Here is a 16,616-nt window from a genome sequence, read left to right on the forward strand (position 1 = left end):
GCTCGGACCCCACACTCTGACTCTGTGCTGTGACCACGGTGCTCGGACCCCACACTCTGACTCTGTTCTGGGACCCCTGTGCTCGGACCCCACACTCTGACTCTGTGCTGGGACCCCTGTGCTCGGACCCCACACTCTGACTCTGTGCTGGGACCCCTGTGCTCGGACCCCACACTCTGACTCTGTGCTGGGACCACTGTGCTCGGACCCCACATTCTGATTCTGCGCTCGGACCCCACAGTTTGACTCTGCGCTCGGACCCCACACTCTGACTGCGCTCGGATCCCTGTGCTCGGACCCCACACTCTGACTCTGTGCTTGGACCCCTGTGCTCGGACCCCACACTCTGACTCTGCGCTCAGACCCCACACCCTGACTCTGCGCTGAGGCCTCACACTCTGACTGCGCTCGGATCCCTGTGCTCGGACCCCACACTCTGACTCTGTGCTTGGACCCCTGTGCTCGGACCCCACACTCTGACTCTGTGCTGTGACCACTGTGCTCGGACCCCACACTCTGACTCTGTGCTGGGACCCCTGTGCTCGGACCCCACACTCTGACTCTGTGCTGGGACCCCTGTGCTCGGACCCCACACTCTGACTCTGCGCTCAGACCCCACAGTCTGACTCTGTGCTGGGACCCCTGTGCTAGGACCCCACACTCTGACTCTGCGCTCAGACCCCACGGTCTGACTCTGTGCTGGGACCCTTGTGCTCGGACCCCACACTCTGACTCTGTTCTGGGACCCCTGTGCTCGGACCCCACACTCTGACTCTGTGCTGGGACCCCTGTGCTCGGACCCCACACTCTGACTCTGTGCTTGGACCCCTGTGCTCGGACCTCACACCCTGACTCTGCGCTGAGGCCTCACACTCTGACTGCGCTCGGATCCCTGTGCTCGGACCCCACACTCTGACTCTGTGCTGGGACCCCTGTGCTCGGACCCCACACTCTGACTCTGTGCTGGGACCCCTGTGCTCGGACCCCACACTCTGACTCTGTGCTGGGACCCCTGTGCTCGGACCCCACACTCTGACTCTGCGCTCAGACCCCACAGTCTGACTCTGTGCTGGGACCCCTGTGCTGGGACCCCACACTCTGACTCTGCGCTCAGACCCCACGGTCTGACTCTGTGCTGGGACCCTTGTGCTCGGACCCCACACTCTGACTCTGTTCTGGGACCCCTGTGCTCGGACCCCACACTCTGACTCTGTGCTGGGACCCCTGTGCTCGGACCCCACACTCTGACTCTGTGCTTGGGCCCCTGTGCTCGGACCCCACAGTCTGACTCTGCGCTCAGACCCCACACCCTGACTCTGCGCTGAGGCCTCACACTCTGACTGCGCTCGGATCCCTGTGCTCGGACCCCACACTCTGACTCTGTGCTGGGACCCCTGTGCTCGGACCCCACACTCTGACTCTGTGCTGGGACCCACTGTGCTCGGACCCCACACTCTGACTCTGCGCTCAGACCCCACAGTCTGACTCTGTGCTGGGACCCCTGTGCTGGGACCCCACACTCTGACTCTGCGCTCAGACCCCACAGTCTGACTCTGTGCTGGGACCCCTGTGCTCGGACCCCACATTCTGATTCTGCGCTCGGACCCCGCAGTCTGACTCTGCGCTCGGACCCCACACTCTGACTGCGCTCGGATCCCCGTGCTCGGACCCCACACTCTGACTCTGTGCTTGGACCCCTGTGCTCGGACCCCACACTCTGACTCTGCGCTCAGACCCCACACCCTGACTCTGCGCTGAGGCCTCACACTCTGACTGCGCTCGGATCCCTGTGCTCGGAACCCACACTCTGACTCTGTGCTTGGACCCCTGTGCTCGGACCCCACACTCTGACTCTGTGCTGTGACCACTGTGCTCGGACCCCACACTCTGACTCTGTGCTGGGACCCCTGTGCTCGGACCCCACACTCTGACTCTGTGCTGGGACCCCTGTGCTCGGACCCCACACTCTGACCCTGCGCACAGACCCCACAGTCTGACTCTGTGCTGGGACCCCTGTGCTGGGACCCCACACTCTGACTCTGCGCTCAGACCCCACGGTCTGACTCTGTGCTGGGACCCTTGTGCTCGGACCCCACACTCTGACTCTCTTCTGGGACCCCTGTGCTCGGACCCCACACTCTGACTCTGTGCTGGGACCCCTGTGCTCGGACCCCACACTCTGACTCTGTGCTTGGACCCCTGTGCTCGGACCCCACACTCTGACTCTGCGCTCAGACCCCACACCCTGACTCTGCGCTGAGGCCTCACACTCTGACTGCGCTCGGATCCCTGTGCTCGGACCCCACACTCTGACTCTGTGCTGGGACCCCTGTGCTCGGACCCCACACTCTGACTCTGTGCTGGGACCCCTGTGTTCGGACCCCACACTCTGACTCTGCGCTCAGACCCCACAGTCTGACTCTGTGCTGGGACCCCTGTGCTGGGACCCCACACTCTGACTCTGCGCTCAGACCCCACAGTCTGACTCTGTGCTGGGACCCTTGTGCTCGGACCCCACACTCTGACTCTGTTCTGGGACCCCTGTGCTCGGACCCCACACTCTGACTCTGTGCTGGGACCCCTGTGCTCGGACCCCACACTCTGACTCTGTGCTGGGACCCCTGTGCTCGGACCCCACACTCTGAGTCTGTGCTGGGACCCCTGTGCTCGGACCCCACACTCTGACTCTGTGCTTGGACCCCTGTGCTCGGACCCCACAGTCTGACTCTGCGCTCAGACCCCACACCCTGACTCTGCGCTGAGGCCTCACACTCTGACTGCGCTCGGATCCCTGTGCTCGGACCCCACACTCTGACTCTGTGCTGGGACCCCTGTGCTCGGACCCCACACTCTGACTCTGTGCTGGGACCCCTGTGCTCGGACCCCACACTCTGACTCTGCGCTCAGACCCCACAGTCTGACTCTGTGCTGGGACCCCTGTGCTGGGACCCCACACTCTGACTCTGCGCTCAGACCCCACAGTCTGACTCTGTGCTGGGACCCCTGTGCTCGGACCCCACATTCTGATTCTGCGCTCGGACCCCACAGTCTGACTCTGCGCTCGGACCCCACACTCTGACTGCGCTCGGATCCCTGTGCTCGGACCCCACACTCTGACTCTGTGCTTGGACCCCTGTGCTCGGACCCCACACTCTGACTCTGCGCTCAGACCCCACACCCTGACTCTGCGCTGAGGCCTCACACTCTGACTGCGCTCGGATCCCTGTGCTCGGACCCCACACTCTGACTCTGTGCTTGGACCCCTGTGCTCGGACCCCACACTCTGACTCTGTGCTGTGACCACTGTGCTCGGACCCCACACTCTGACTCTGTGCTGGGACCCCTGTGCTCGGACCCCACACTCTGACTCTGTGCTGGGACCCCTGTGCTCGGACCCCACACTCTGACCCTGCGCTCAGACCCCACAGTCTGACTCTGTGCTGGGACCCCTGTGCTGGGACCCCACACTCTGACTCTGCGCTCAGACCCCACGGTCTGACTCTGTGCTGGGACCCTTGTGCTCGGACCCCACACTCTGACTTTGTTCTGGGACCCCTGTGCTCGGACCCCACACTCTGACTCTGTGCTGGGACCCCTGTGCTCGGACCCCACACTCTGACTCTGTGCTTGGACCCCTGTGCTCGGACCCCACACTCTGACTCTGCGCTCAGACCCCACACCCTGACTCTGCGCTGAGGCCTCACACTCTGACTGCGCTCGGATCCCTGTGCTCGGACCCCACACTCTGACTCTGTGCTGGGACCCCTGTGCTCGGACCCCACACTCTGACTCTGTGCTGGGACCCCTGTGCTCGGACCCCACACTCTGACTCTGCGCTCAGACCCCACAGTCTGACTCTGTGCTGGGACCCCTGTGCTGGGACCCCACACTCTGACTCTGCGCTCAGACCCCACAGTCTGACTCTGTGCTGGGACCCTTGTGCTCGGACCCCACACTCTGACTCTGTTCTGGGACCCCTGTGCTCGGACCCCACACTCTGACTCTGTGCTGGGACCCCTGTGCTCATACCCCACACTCTGACTCTGTGCTGGGACCCCTGTGCTCGGACCCCACACTCTGACTCTGTGCTGGGACCCCTGTACTCGGACCCCACATTCTGATTCTGCGCTCGGACCCCACAGTCTGACTCTGCGCTCGGACCCCACACTCTGACTGCGCTCGGATCCCTGTGCTCGGACCCCACACTCTGACTCTGTGCTTGGACCCCTGTGCTCGGACCCCACACTCTGACTCTGTGCTGGGACCCCTGTGCTCGGACCCCACACTCTGACTCTGTGCTGGGACCCCTGTGCTCGGACCCCACATTCTGATTCTGCGCTCGGACCCCACACTCTGACTCTGCGCTCGGACCCCACACTCTGACTCTGTGCTGGGACCCCTGTGCTCGGACCCCACACTCTGACTCTGCACTCGGACCCCACACTCTGACTCTGTGCTGGGACCCCTGTGCTGGGACCCCAGAGTCTGACTCTGTGCTCGGACCCTGGGCAGTGTAAGCAGACTTGCCTGCAGCCCTTATCTCTACTCCTCAGGTGTGTTCAATGGAACATGCAGGAGGCTCCTAAGGGTCTACTTATACGCATGCTTGGGCCATCTTCATTGTGTGTGTGTGTGTCACAGAGGGGCTCGCTGGAATATCCCAGCCTTGCTGGCATGGATTTTAAGCCAGGCTGTCCAGCCCCTGCTAAGGATGCTTGACATAGAAATCGTTTTGTAAGAAAGGACTGCTCCAGCTGGGAATTAGCAACAATGACGTTTCATGTACCACAAGAGAACCTGTCCAAGCCTGGAGATGTACAGGATGGGGGCGGGGCTTCTGCGGGCGCTGGCCAGAAGTCCTGCATTACAGCTCAGTCTAACCCCTACAGGCCAGGTGTGGAACTGCAATAGATCAGCGGTTAGGGGAAGGTGTGAACAGCAACAAGAATAATAATAATAATAACACCGTGACTCCTTACCTGACACAGCTAGAGTTTTATACAAAGTACTTATGACAGTCATGTAGGTAAAGCTTTTTGAATTCAGAAAAGACAACTGATAAGAAGAACTTAAAACCAAAGGAGTGTGTTAAAGTGTGGAGAACATTTCAGGACATTAAAAACCCACAACCCCATTATTGCAACTTCTGTGATGGATCCCTCCATGACCGGACAAAAACGTCACCCCTGCCGGCCTCATGAGCTTCAGAGAGTGTCCACAGCTGCAGGAGGATCTCTTTGTGATGCTATATTTCTTTTTTCTCTGCAATCTTCCCTTATTTTCAAAAGTAGAGAAACGTCTTCTGACACCCTCGCCTACCTCCAAGTGTCATCGATTCCTGGGAAGGTGATCCGTAATTACAGCCGAGCTGTAGTTTGTCCGAGTGAGATTCTTCACCTCACGGGGAACCATGCTTTGAAATGCTTGTTCTGCTGAGTGTGTGATGGAATGCAGCATCCGCCATCCTAAAATGAAGCAGGATGCAAGCAGCAGTGCTAATCTGGAAAGCTAGATTATTACATTTCTGGAAAAATGTTAACCTTCACCTGCAATACAGCAAAAACATCAACTTATGGAGATGTCCTCCTGATGAACTCCCTCGTTTCCTACTGCATGGCACTGTGTGTTTTCTTCTTCACTGTTCACACCGTACCTGAGACATGGGTCCTCTTTGTTGGTGCCCCAGAGTATTCGTTAAAAATTCTGAAAGCAACAAAGGAAACTGACCTGCAGCCTCAGGTATTTGGTTGACAGCCCTCGAAAAGACATTAAAGTGCACTGTGCAGTCGAGTCATGCAGAAAACAAGGAGGAAATTAGGTTTGTTATTTGTCTGTTTCCGCATGAGCAAATTACCCATGATGCTCATATGAAATATTTAAATACAGGATTTTGTTATTTGCTTGTTGTGTCTTTATTTTATTACGTGTTGTTGTGACACGTTGATGTGTTTGTGCAGGCGAGGGAGCAGGTTCAGAGTGCACTGCGGAAATCACGGGAGACAGATGGTGTTAGAGACACCAGATAGAAGGAGAGGCGCATTTGGGAAACTTCCATGTCAACTCATCTAACAGAACTGAGCTTCCTGTACGGGCCGGAAGTCACGCGGAGACTCGAAGACTGAAGGATGAGAAATTATTCCATGTTAACTCATCAGATGGAATTAATCTGTGGCCTTCTGCCACATCCTGGACATTTGAAAACATCTGAGAAAAAAAATGTCTTCTGTGCTATTGTGGGATTATTGAATAATTTGATGCTTCCTTCCTCCCAGGTGGCAGAGCGATTGAGATGCCAGGGGATTCCTCAGTGGGCCGTCAGTTTGACCGCAAACTGCCAGGTACGAAGGGCAGCCGCGGTCTCCGTCAGGCCCCCGAGGAGAGCATCTGACAGATCTGTAGATAGGTCTCTGACAAGCTCAGCGCTACGTCCTCATCCAACGGGCGAGAGGAGCGGATGACTCAAGAGAGCGATCACATATGCTGACCCTCAGACTCCACCTTTATGAATGACCCCAAACGGTCAAACTCACATGCTGGAGATCATGTGGCTGATACCCTCAAAGGGATCCTGATCCTGTGGGCCTTGAACTGGGAGCAAACTGAGTACATATTGTGCCTGTAGATATCACTATATTGGCCAAAAGCCAATCCTGTGAGACGATTCCGAATGAATGAGTTTAGCTAAACATAGGAAAAGCCTGGAAGTCATCAGAGCAGCTTGAATTATCTGGAGATACAACTAAAAGATTCTAATGCAATTGCTCAACTATATAAAATGGAGTCAGATTAAAAGAGCAAGTTATTTTTCAAGAGCACTCAAAAATACCTACCCACATTTAGAGAATACTGCCAACCAATCGGGTTCCATTATTGGGCCACTGGGCGGCTTCTTACACACCCAGTGCCGCTAGCATCTGCCAAATTGTGAGCTACCCTCACTGCCCTCCTCCAGCCCAGGAGCTGTGGCCTTTCCTCTGCTTTACGTCCCCCATCCTGGGCACCTCGATCGCGCCAGGTTACCGTCGGCCAGTCTGGAACCCACTGGCTTCCATTTCCATCATTTCCATGGCGTGTGAATGCAATCAAAAAAGTAAAAATGCCAAAAGTCTTGCATTTTGTTTGGTTTCTTAGAGTTAAGGTTGCAGCTGTGTAAGCGTTAAGGGTTTTTCCCGTAGAAATGAATGGAAGGTCCCCATTTAGATAGGTACGGCAACATTTGTGTGTGTGTGTCTGTGTGCGTCTGTGTGTGTGTGTGTGTGGATCAGGATTATAGTCCATTGTCGGGACCAAATGTCCCACACAATGTAATAAAATTTTGGCATTTTGATGTTGTGGGGAGCATTTTTAAGGTCCCCACAAAGATCTGTGCATGCAATCAAAAAAACAAATAATGCGAAAAGCCTCGTGTTTTGTTTGATTATTTATGCTTAAGGTTAGGGCTGGGTGGGGGTTAATGTCGTCCTGTTATGTGTGTGTGTGTGTGTGTGTGTGTGATGGACAGCATCTTACACCAAGCCCTGTGATTCTATTTGCCTCTAAAACACTTACAGAAAGATCTATACACTCTTTTTTGAGATGTTTTTCTATATTGACTCAACAAAAGCTAAAATGTCACCAAACAGCATTCTAAACTGACCGTTTATCAAAATGTCAGTTTGTTATGTTTGGGAATGGAGAGAGATGGGGGAGGGGGGCTGAATCAGCTTCCAGCGATTTCCATTTCTGTAAGGGATTCATATCACAGTTTACAGCTCGGCTGAAAACATCACGCTTTTCTCCGCTCCCACTTTCTCCAGTGCAGGTTAATGGCTGTGTCTGATTGCAGGTCTTCCTTCAGCCAGACGAGTGTCACTGCGAAAGCTTTCCATTATTCCTCTGGCTGCTTCTTTCGGGAGATGAGCTCTCGTTTTATGATTTACCCCCAGCCACAGCCATATTTTGTTTTCCTTATAAACGCTCGTCAGTCCTTTTGGAGTGACACAGCGATACAATCCTTTGCGAATCCAGAGCATTATGTCACTTATTTTTGGTCATGTGATCTTAATGTGGCTGATTTTACTGGTTACACTATAGTACCACAGTGCACTCTAATGCCTCCTTAATATAGAAATCTCTAGCATCCTGAGTTAGTCAGCCAGTGAGGAGGATGGGTATGTTCAGGCATCAGAGAGTCCATCCTGGGTAGTACATGACAGGAGCACACTGCAGACAGCCTGCCAGACCACCAGGGGGCGCACTCACTCATTATCATACACTGCAGGTGATTCAAAGGTGATGTTCAGCCTGACTGCATGCCTATGCACTATGGAAATGTGCCAGGGTACCTGCAGGAAACCTGGTGGAAAACATGCGAGAGACACACACACATAGACACACACGCGAACCCCAAGCCTTAGAGTTGCAAGGGAAAGGTGAGACCCACTCTGCCACTTCAGGATGCCATTCAAGATTAAATATATTCTGATAAATGACCAGGTATGCTTCTCTTTCAGTTGGCATTCTGCATCCAACACCAGCTGTAATTGGTAAGTTACACATTCCCTAAGGAATAATAAGCTGTTCCCACATTGCTGTTATATATGATGCGAGCTAATGTTAGCATTTTGCAGGAAAGCATGTTGATTCTCATTAGAGCTGGCTAATGGTTGCTTAACATGTGATCTCCATGAGAGAGAGAGAGAGAGAGAGAGAGAGAGGATGAGAGAGAGAGACAGAAAAACAATGAGGCTCAGCTCCTCCCACCTTCACCTCCTGCTACGGCCTGAGCCTCCCAGGGCTTCACCTCCTGCCACGGTTGCTCTTCTTGTTGGCTTTCTGATCGCTGATCCCAGGCAGATCTATGATTGTTTTCCAGATTGTCGTTCCTTCTATCCTTCACAGGCCCACCTCTACACTCCCAAGCAAGGGTAGGCACTGCCGTCTACAGAATCCTTTATGAAATTGCAAAGTAAATTGGAGGGGATTTTACCATGTTCTGTCAGTAGAAGCGGAGGGCGCAGGGCACAGCCGGGGCTGCGGTGCGCGTCTCCCCCTCTCACGTCGTCTGGTGATCATAGCTTCCTCTGCGGGCCTCTTTTCAGATGACTCGCACTGGAATAATCGAATGTCGGATTCCCAGCTGGCAGCAGGGAAATCTGAGGGGCAGTGACTCAGCTTGCCTGCTTGGGGTGGACGGTGAGGCCAAATCGGCACACGACGTATCCTGGAGACACGCTGGCGGAGTGTCTGGGAGACGGGGAGACAGTCGAAACAGAGGCCCTTTGGAGACGATGGCCTCATCTCCAGCCACGTTGGGCCCGGTGAGACACATACAGACCCCCATCCACACGGAGCCCAGCTAGCATCCAGAAGTGTTTATTTATAGGACATGCATATACTAAAGCACGCCTGCTGACATTCTTCCCGGGAAACTCCAACTCTCTGCTGAATGTATCTGTGGGGGCCGTGTATGACTCAGTAGCATAGGACTGATTGTGATCAGAAGGTCGGCAGCTCAAATCCCAGAGTTCCTTGAGCAAGGCTCTTAGCTTCCAATTGTTCCAGGACCTTGCTTTCCAACAAAAATGTGAATATCTGGAGAGGTATGTATAGAGGAGACACAATGGAACTGTAGACGAATAACCTTAATTTTAATGTCAGTAGCTGTGCAATAAGACTCTTTTCTTCCATTTCGCTCCATTTTTCAGTTAAACTATCCCAGACAAAAATGCATTCACCCCTGTCACCTCATGTGCACTCTCAGCTGTTATGCATGTTGGTCTTATTACAATTTCATTAAATAAGGCTGTAACATTCATTCTCAAGATAATTTTCTCGCTAAGAATTTTATTGTACTGTGTGGAAAAACCACCCACCTTAAAGGGGAACGTTCCTCTAAACAGCACAAGTTGAACCGTATCGGGTCAACTGCTTCAGCGTGCTGCCGCTCCACCCGATTTAAAGCTTCGAGAATATTCCGTGTGTAATAGTCTGCGGATTTGAGGATACGGTATCAGTTCGCTAACTTTACGAGACGTAGTGAACCAGATGATTAACGGATGCCAGCATGCCCTTGCTTGCTTACAGTCTGGTAGAGATAACAGATACATACCCTTGATGGACTGACCCTAGACCAGCTGAGAAAATGCCAAATTTCCTCTATCGTCACTCTGATCATCCTTGGTCTCCTTTGAATTAGTTTTCGGCAGACTGTCAAGCGCAGGATAGTGAGGTGACAGTTAATGACTGTCATTTCAGACCGTTGCTATCAGTTAATCGATAATCTGGCCAAGAGGAGGTGGAGGAGGTGCTGCAGCCGGGAGCCGATCGCATGTCCAGTGCAGGTTTAGTGCAGGTCTGCTTCCAGAGTGAAGCAGCCCGTCAAATATGCATGTGCGACCATGCAGACTCTCACAGCATGGACATGGGGGGCTGGGGGTAGCGTGTGGCTTAGCGGGCTAAGTCTAGCTGGTTTCTGTGGTGAGCCGAAAAAGTAGTAATCCGCCAAACTGCAAAGAAAGCAGAATTTGCAAATTAGAAGACTGAAGACACAATGAGTTCTTGTAGAGCTTCGAATTTGTGGAAATAACGCCATGCTGAAATTTGAGACATGGATCTTAATCTTACGGGACGATACATGGTGATTGTTATTCACATGACATCCAATAATGGTGTTTCCACCCTATTCACATTTTGTCGCATATACATAGAACTGTAATGGAAACATAGCTAAAAGTTCAGTTAGGGGCAGACACTATACACTGTGAAGCATCACTCTGTTTATACTGTGGGTATAGATACATTATGGCCAGAAAAATGTAGAGTAGAGAGTATCGTATGATAATAACACAGGGGCTCCCTGCTCTGGTGCCTCTGCGGCTGGTCGTAGGTGAACCATTGTAAACTTGAGGGTCTGACGACGCCTTTGCCTCCACCGGAATGTTGTGGTTCCAGCTATATGGGGCTCAGCATACTAGTGGATGCATAGCACATCTGCACCTATACCATCTCTCACCTCCCCCAGCAGCATGGCCCACCTCCGCCTGCAGCATCTCTCACTTTCACCAGCACCATCTCTCACCTCCACCCACAGCATCTCTCACTTCCGCCCACACCATGGCCCACCTCCACCCTCACCATCTCCCTCCTCCTCCCACACAATAACCCCCCTCCGCCCACACCATGGCCCACCTCCACCCTCACCATCTCCCTCCTCCAACACAATAACCCACCTCCACCCACTCCCCGCCTTTGGCCGCCGCCCAGATCACTTCGCACCCGACCCCTATGGCCCCTCCCATGGGTGGTGAGCCCATTGGAGGGGGGACCCACGTGCCTTGTTCGGGCTGCGCCCGACCAGGCCCCATGGGTGTAGGCCTGGCCACCAGGCGCTCGCCATCGAGCCCCACCCCCAGGCCTGGCTCCAGGGGGGGGCCCCAGTGACCCGCGTCCGGGCAAGGGAAAACGTGGTTCCAAAATTTTCTTCATCATAAGGGGTTTTTGAGCCGCACTTCGTCTGGTTCCTCACCAAGGACCTGTTTGCCTTGGGTGACCCTACCAGGGGCATAAAGCCCCAGACAACATAGCTCCTGGGATCATTGTAACACGCAAACCCCTCCACCACGATAAGGTGTCGGCTCCAGGAGGGGTATTATTATTATTATTATTATTATTATTATTATTATTATTATTATTATACAATTTGTTGCATTTTGCTTGCTGTCAGCCAAAACGCCTAACCTTCTCTTTATACAGATGTTAATGTTACACATGGCAGCCTCTTTAAAACAAATAACATAAAAATAAAATGTTTGAGTTGTTATGTATGGTATAGGACTGTGCAAAAATCTTAAGTAACCAAAGAAAATTATTTTTGACATTATTTATCTGAGCAGTCAGTGTGTATTCACTCTGAAAAAAAATGCATGATTTAACATATGAACTAGGGATGTGCACCAATCAGAAATGATTTGAGAATGAAATTCTCAAATACGTATCCTAAAATTCAGAATTTCAGTTCATTTTGTTAATCTGAATTAAATTTGAATTGTGGTTGAAAACAGGTTGTGGCATTGAAATTCATATTTGAATTTAAAGAAGAAGAACGAAAAAGGGTTCGGATTCAAATTCAAGTTCATATACGTACTGTCGGTGTAGCTTTTAACTATACAGTCTATTATTTAAATATGAGTTATACATAAACACATTAACATTGTTATACGTCATTGTTATAAAAATGTCGTTTTATTCAGAATTAAATAATGCAACATTTGAAGTGTCACCTAAAATAATAATTAAACTGTCATTTTGTGCACCATGGTGGATCTGCTCATAGGAAGAGCTGAGTGTCTCTCCTTAGAAGTCAGTGTTGGCTGCAGTGACGGCAGTTTCTAACCTAAGAAACGTCCCAAACACTTTTCCTGCATCAAAAGTCAAACTAGACCCTATTCCTGCCATGAAAGCTTCACATAATGTCACTGATACCTGAGCCAACCATGTTTATCAGAGGACGCCAACCCTTTGGCTGCAGCTTTCTCTGCACAGGCTGAGAGAGTCTTCAGTGTAGCAGGAAAAGATTTCAGGCCAGAAGATATTGAAGATATTATGCTGAATAAATGTAATAATAATGAAAAATTAGCAATGTGTATTGGAATAAAGCATAATTGCATTTCCCATGACGTTTTGCTTTTCACTGTAGTGCTATGGTTGAACGGAAAAACTTACTTTTGTGCACATAAGAAAATTAATAGGAGCAACTACCAAACCAAGTAATTCCTTTTACTATGTATACTTTTTCTTTAATGTTAAAAGATAGACAAACTAGTAATGGGCAAAGAGCTCTTCGGCTCTTTAATTAAATCATGCAGGTACTACAGCAAAATGCTCAAAAATACCAAAACACATCAAGAGCTAAATATGCAAAAACAATAAATACCTTCCTGTGGAAAAGGGGCAACATAAACCAAATGTAAAGTCACGAAAATCATGAAAATATAAAGTACACTTTACACACGTCATTTCTTTGAATTGAAATTAATTATATTCATCTACCTTCATACATTAATACAAGACATTATATGATTATAATGTTTGTTATTATCATATAATTTTTATTTAGGTATTATGTAGGTGCAGTTAATGTATAGTGTTACCGGATATATACTAATAATCAGTAATACAATAAAAAGAGAAAAGAATGTCAGCTGTTCTCCAAGAAGTTACTGATTTCTTGGATGGCTAGAAGAACATCGATTCAGGATTTGAGGATCTGTATTTTCCATTGTTATTCTCAAAGGGCTGTCATCATGACTATTTTGCTTTTCAGGTAAAGACTCCAACAGCAGGACAGTGGTACAGCAGCCTGTGTCTGACACATTGCAGCCAGGAGACTCTGTGAGCCTGCAGTGTACGATAGAGACTGGGAGCTGTGCAGGAGAACACAGTGTTTACTGGTTCAGACATGGATCAGGAGAATCCCTTCCTGGAGTCATTTACAGCCACGGAAACAGCAGTGATGAGTGTGAGAAGAGCCCTGAGGCTGGATCTCCTACACGGAGCTGCGTCTACAGCCTCCCCAAGGGGAACCTCAGCCTCTCCGATGCTGGGACTTACTACTGCGCCGTGGCCATGTGTGGGGAGATGCTGTTTGGGAACGGCACACAGCTGGATATAGATGGTAACACCCAGTGAGGGGAGATGCTGTTTGGGAACGAAACACAGCTGGATATAGATGGTAACACCCAGCGTGGGGAGATGCTGTTTGGGAACGGCACACAGCTGGATATAGATGGTAACACCCAGCGTGGGGAGATGCTGTTTGGGAACAGCACACAGCTGGATATAGATGGTAACACCCAGTGTGGGGAGATGCTGTTTGGGAACGGCACACAGCTGGATATAGATGGTAACACCCAGTGAGGGGAGATGCTGTTTGGGAACGGCACACAGCTGGATATAGATGGTAACACCCAGTGAGGGGAGATGCTGTTTGGGAACGGCACACAGCTGGATATAGATGGTAACACCCAGTGAGGGGAGATGCTGTTTGGGAACGGCACACAGCTGGATATAGATGGTAACACCCAGTGAGGGTAGATGCTGTTTGGGAACGGCACAGAGCTGGATATAGATGGTAGCACCCAGTGTGGAGAGTACATCTGCTTCAAAGTTTTATTTAGCTTATTCTGCTATTAAGACATTTATTTCTTATTTTAATGTATTGAATTTTCTAATTTAAGTGCTTAAATTTAATTACACAGATGTTAATTTAATAATTATTTCAAATATTAATAGAAATTGTTAAAATGCAAAATACTAGAAGTTCATGTTAAAAATGGACTATTTACAAAACAACTGCTGTAATGTATTATAGATTTTATCTTTAACTAATGTAATGTAAGCAAATGGGAAATGTGTCTCTATATCATTATGCTGAAATCTATCTCTTTGTTACAGGCTTTCAGAAGCTGCTGGATCCTCTTCACTCTGGCTTGCTGATAGTTTTATCTTGCAGCATTATTCTGAACGTTGCTCTCATTTGTATAAGATGTAAACTGACCTGTACACACTGTGCAGGTACGCTGCCCGGCTTTATGCACTCAGACGAAGGACAAAATGTAGATTTTCACAAATTATAGAAATATAAAATTGTTTTATGATAGATAAAATGTTCATATTAAAACCACTCTTGCAGGTTGTCATGCCCGGCTCGTCCGCTCCTCCTGTGTGCCACGCCCCCTGCTTACCCACGTGTGTTTCCCGGATCGTACCCAGCTGTGTCCGTTTGCTTTCAATCAGTCTTGTGTATTTAAGTCCTGGTCTCCCCAGTTTTCCTTGTCTGTCATTGATGTTCGTTGGCGTGAGTAGATGTTCCCCGTATCTGTTTCCTGTCCACGAATAAATCCCCAGTATTTCCCGACTTTGCCTACTTGCCTGTTCCTGCTCGCCTGCCGACCCGCACGATCGCTGCTTCGCCCGACCGCGGTCGTGACACAGGTAACCCAGTTTAAAAATCCATTATTAAATCTCACCTTATTTACATAAACCTTTTTCTACTGTAAGATTAACATTTTTGTATTATATCTTTCATATTTTGCAAAATCTATTGAAATATACATGTTGCAATAAGTTGCATATCAATAACTTTTATTACCAAGATCTCCTTTATAGCAATTTTATTATATATGATATCTGAGAACAAATAACACATATCCAAACATGCACACTTAAATTGACAGAAGTCATTTTTACTTTCATTTTTGAGACAAAAAGGATGTTGATGGCTTGAAAATTCGGAATGTTATCTGACCACTGTATGATACCGCGTGAAATTAAATAATATATTGATGTGTTATATATTTTAAACAGATGAAAAGAACAGTGATATATCAAAAGTGGAATGGTCACGCAAGCAAGTATGTAATAAATATTTCAAATTACAAATCGTCAGTAAAACAAATGAACCTCAGACTGATTTCCATCCTGGGATCAGCATTTTAAGTGCTATTTGTGAAAATAAGTAATAGCAAACCAATTTGATCCATCCAATTCTGCCATCTTTGTCTCCACAGTGCAATGACGAGGACACACTGAATTACGCTGCCCTGAACCTTAAGAAGCCAAAACCCAGGAGACAGAAGAAAGACGGGAATAATGACACTCTGTATTCTGATCTCCGCTACAGAGATTATGAATAAAGATGCTTCTCATTCATGTCAGTCACACAGAGTGTTCAGGGTGTAGCTTTAATAATGTTCAGAAGGAGGGCAGGGGAGCCAGTGCTTCTGAGACTGAATCACAGGATTTTACGGAGTTTGGTGTCAGTGTGTTTGGGGCGCATTTTTACTGGAAGTGCAAATGTTCAAGCCAGACTGGGGGCTGAGGGAGGGGGAGAGGGGAGCCACAGAGATTATTTCTTCATGGCATGGGGGGGAATAAGCAGCTTTAATGTTGTGGAAAGGCTGAGTTGTTGCAATCAGTTCTTTGATGTGACACATGCTTACTTGTCTCCCTTGTGTACCATGCTGAATGGTTTGGGGCAAACGCACAGGGACTGATCGATTATATTAAACAGATGAAAGAAACTGAATGAAAATTTCAAGTGTTCTTAAATTACGTTTTTCATTTAATGTTGTGTACTGTATGTATTTTTGAGTATATACATGTACCTGTATATGTACCTGTATATATACCTGTGTCGTTAATAACGATGTGGATAATTAAGAAAGAGGAGTTTTGTTTCTTGCTCCCTGTCCTGTTACTTGGCTCACAAACATACACACACATAGACACACACACACACACGCACACAAACATACACACACAGATACACACAAACACACATGCACACACACACACACACACACACAAACATACACACACATAGACACACACACAAACACACACACACACACATACATACACATAGACACACACACAAACACACACAAACACAGACACAGAAACACACACATGCACACACACACAAACATACACACACATGCACACACATACACACACATACACACACACACAAACATACACACACACACAAACATACACATGCACACACACTCACACACACACTGCTACGGCTCTGTAAGAACACTACCATGCTCTTTTGTGTGAGTGGGGTGGGG

At 49.3% G+C, this 16,616-nt stretch overlaps 1 long non-coding RNA gene across 1 annotated transcript; it reads left to right on the forward strand.

Annotated features, from left to right (window-relative positions):
- The first annotated feature begins 14,675 nt into the window (after window positions 1-14,675).
- On the forward strand, window positions 14,676-15,649 carry LOC125722873 (uncharacterized). Its single transcript, XR_007386681.1, has 3 exons — window positions 14,676-14,973; window positions 15,346-15,392; window positions 15,549-15,649. It is a non-coding gene; the product is annotated as an uncharacterized LOC125722873 (long non-coding RNA).
- The last annotated feature ends 967 nt before the right edge of the window (window positions 15,650-16,616 follow it).

This window comes from Brienomyrus brachyistius, unplaced genomic scaffold, assembly GCF_023856365.1.
Source record: "Brienomyrus brachyistius isolate T26 unplaced genomic scaffold, BBRACH_0.4 scaffold43, whole genome shotgun sequence".
NCBI classification, from domain to species: Eukaryota; Metazoa; Chordata; class Actinopteri; order Osteoglossiformes; family Mormyridae; genus Brienomyrus; species Brienomyrus brachyistius.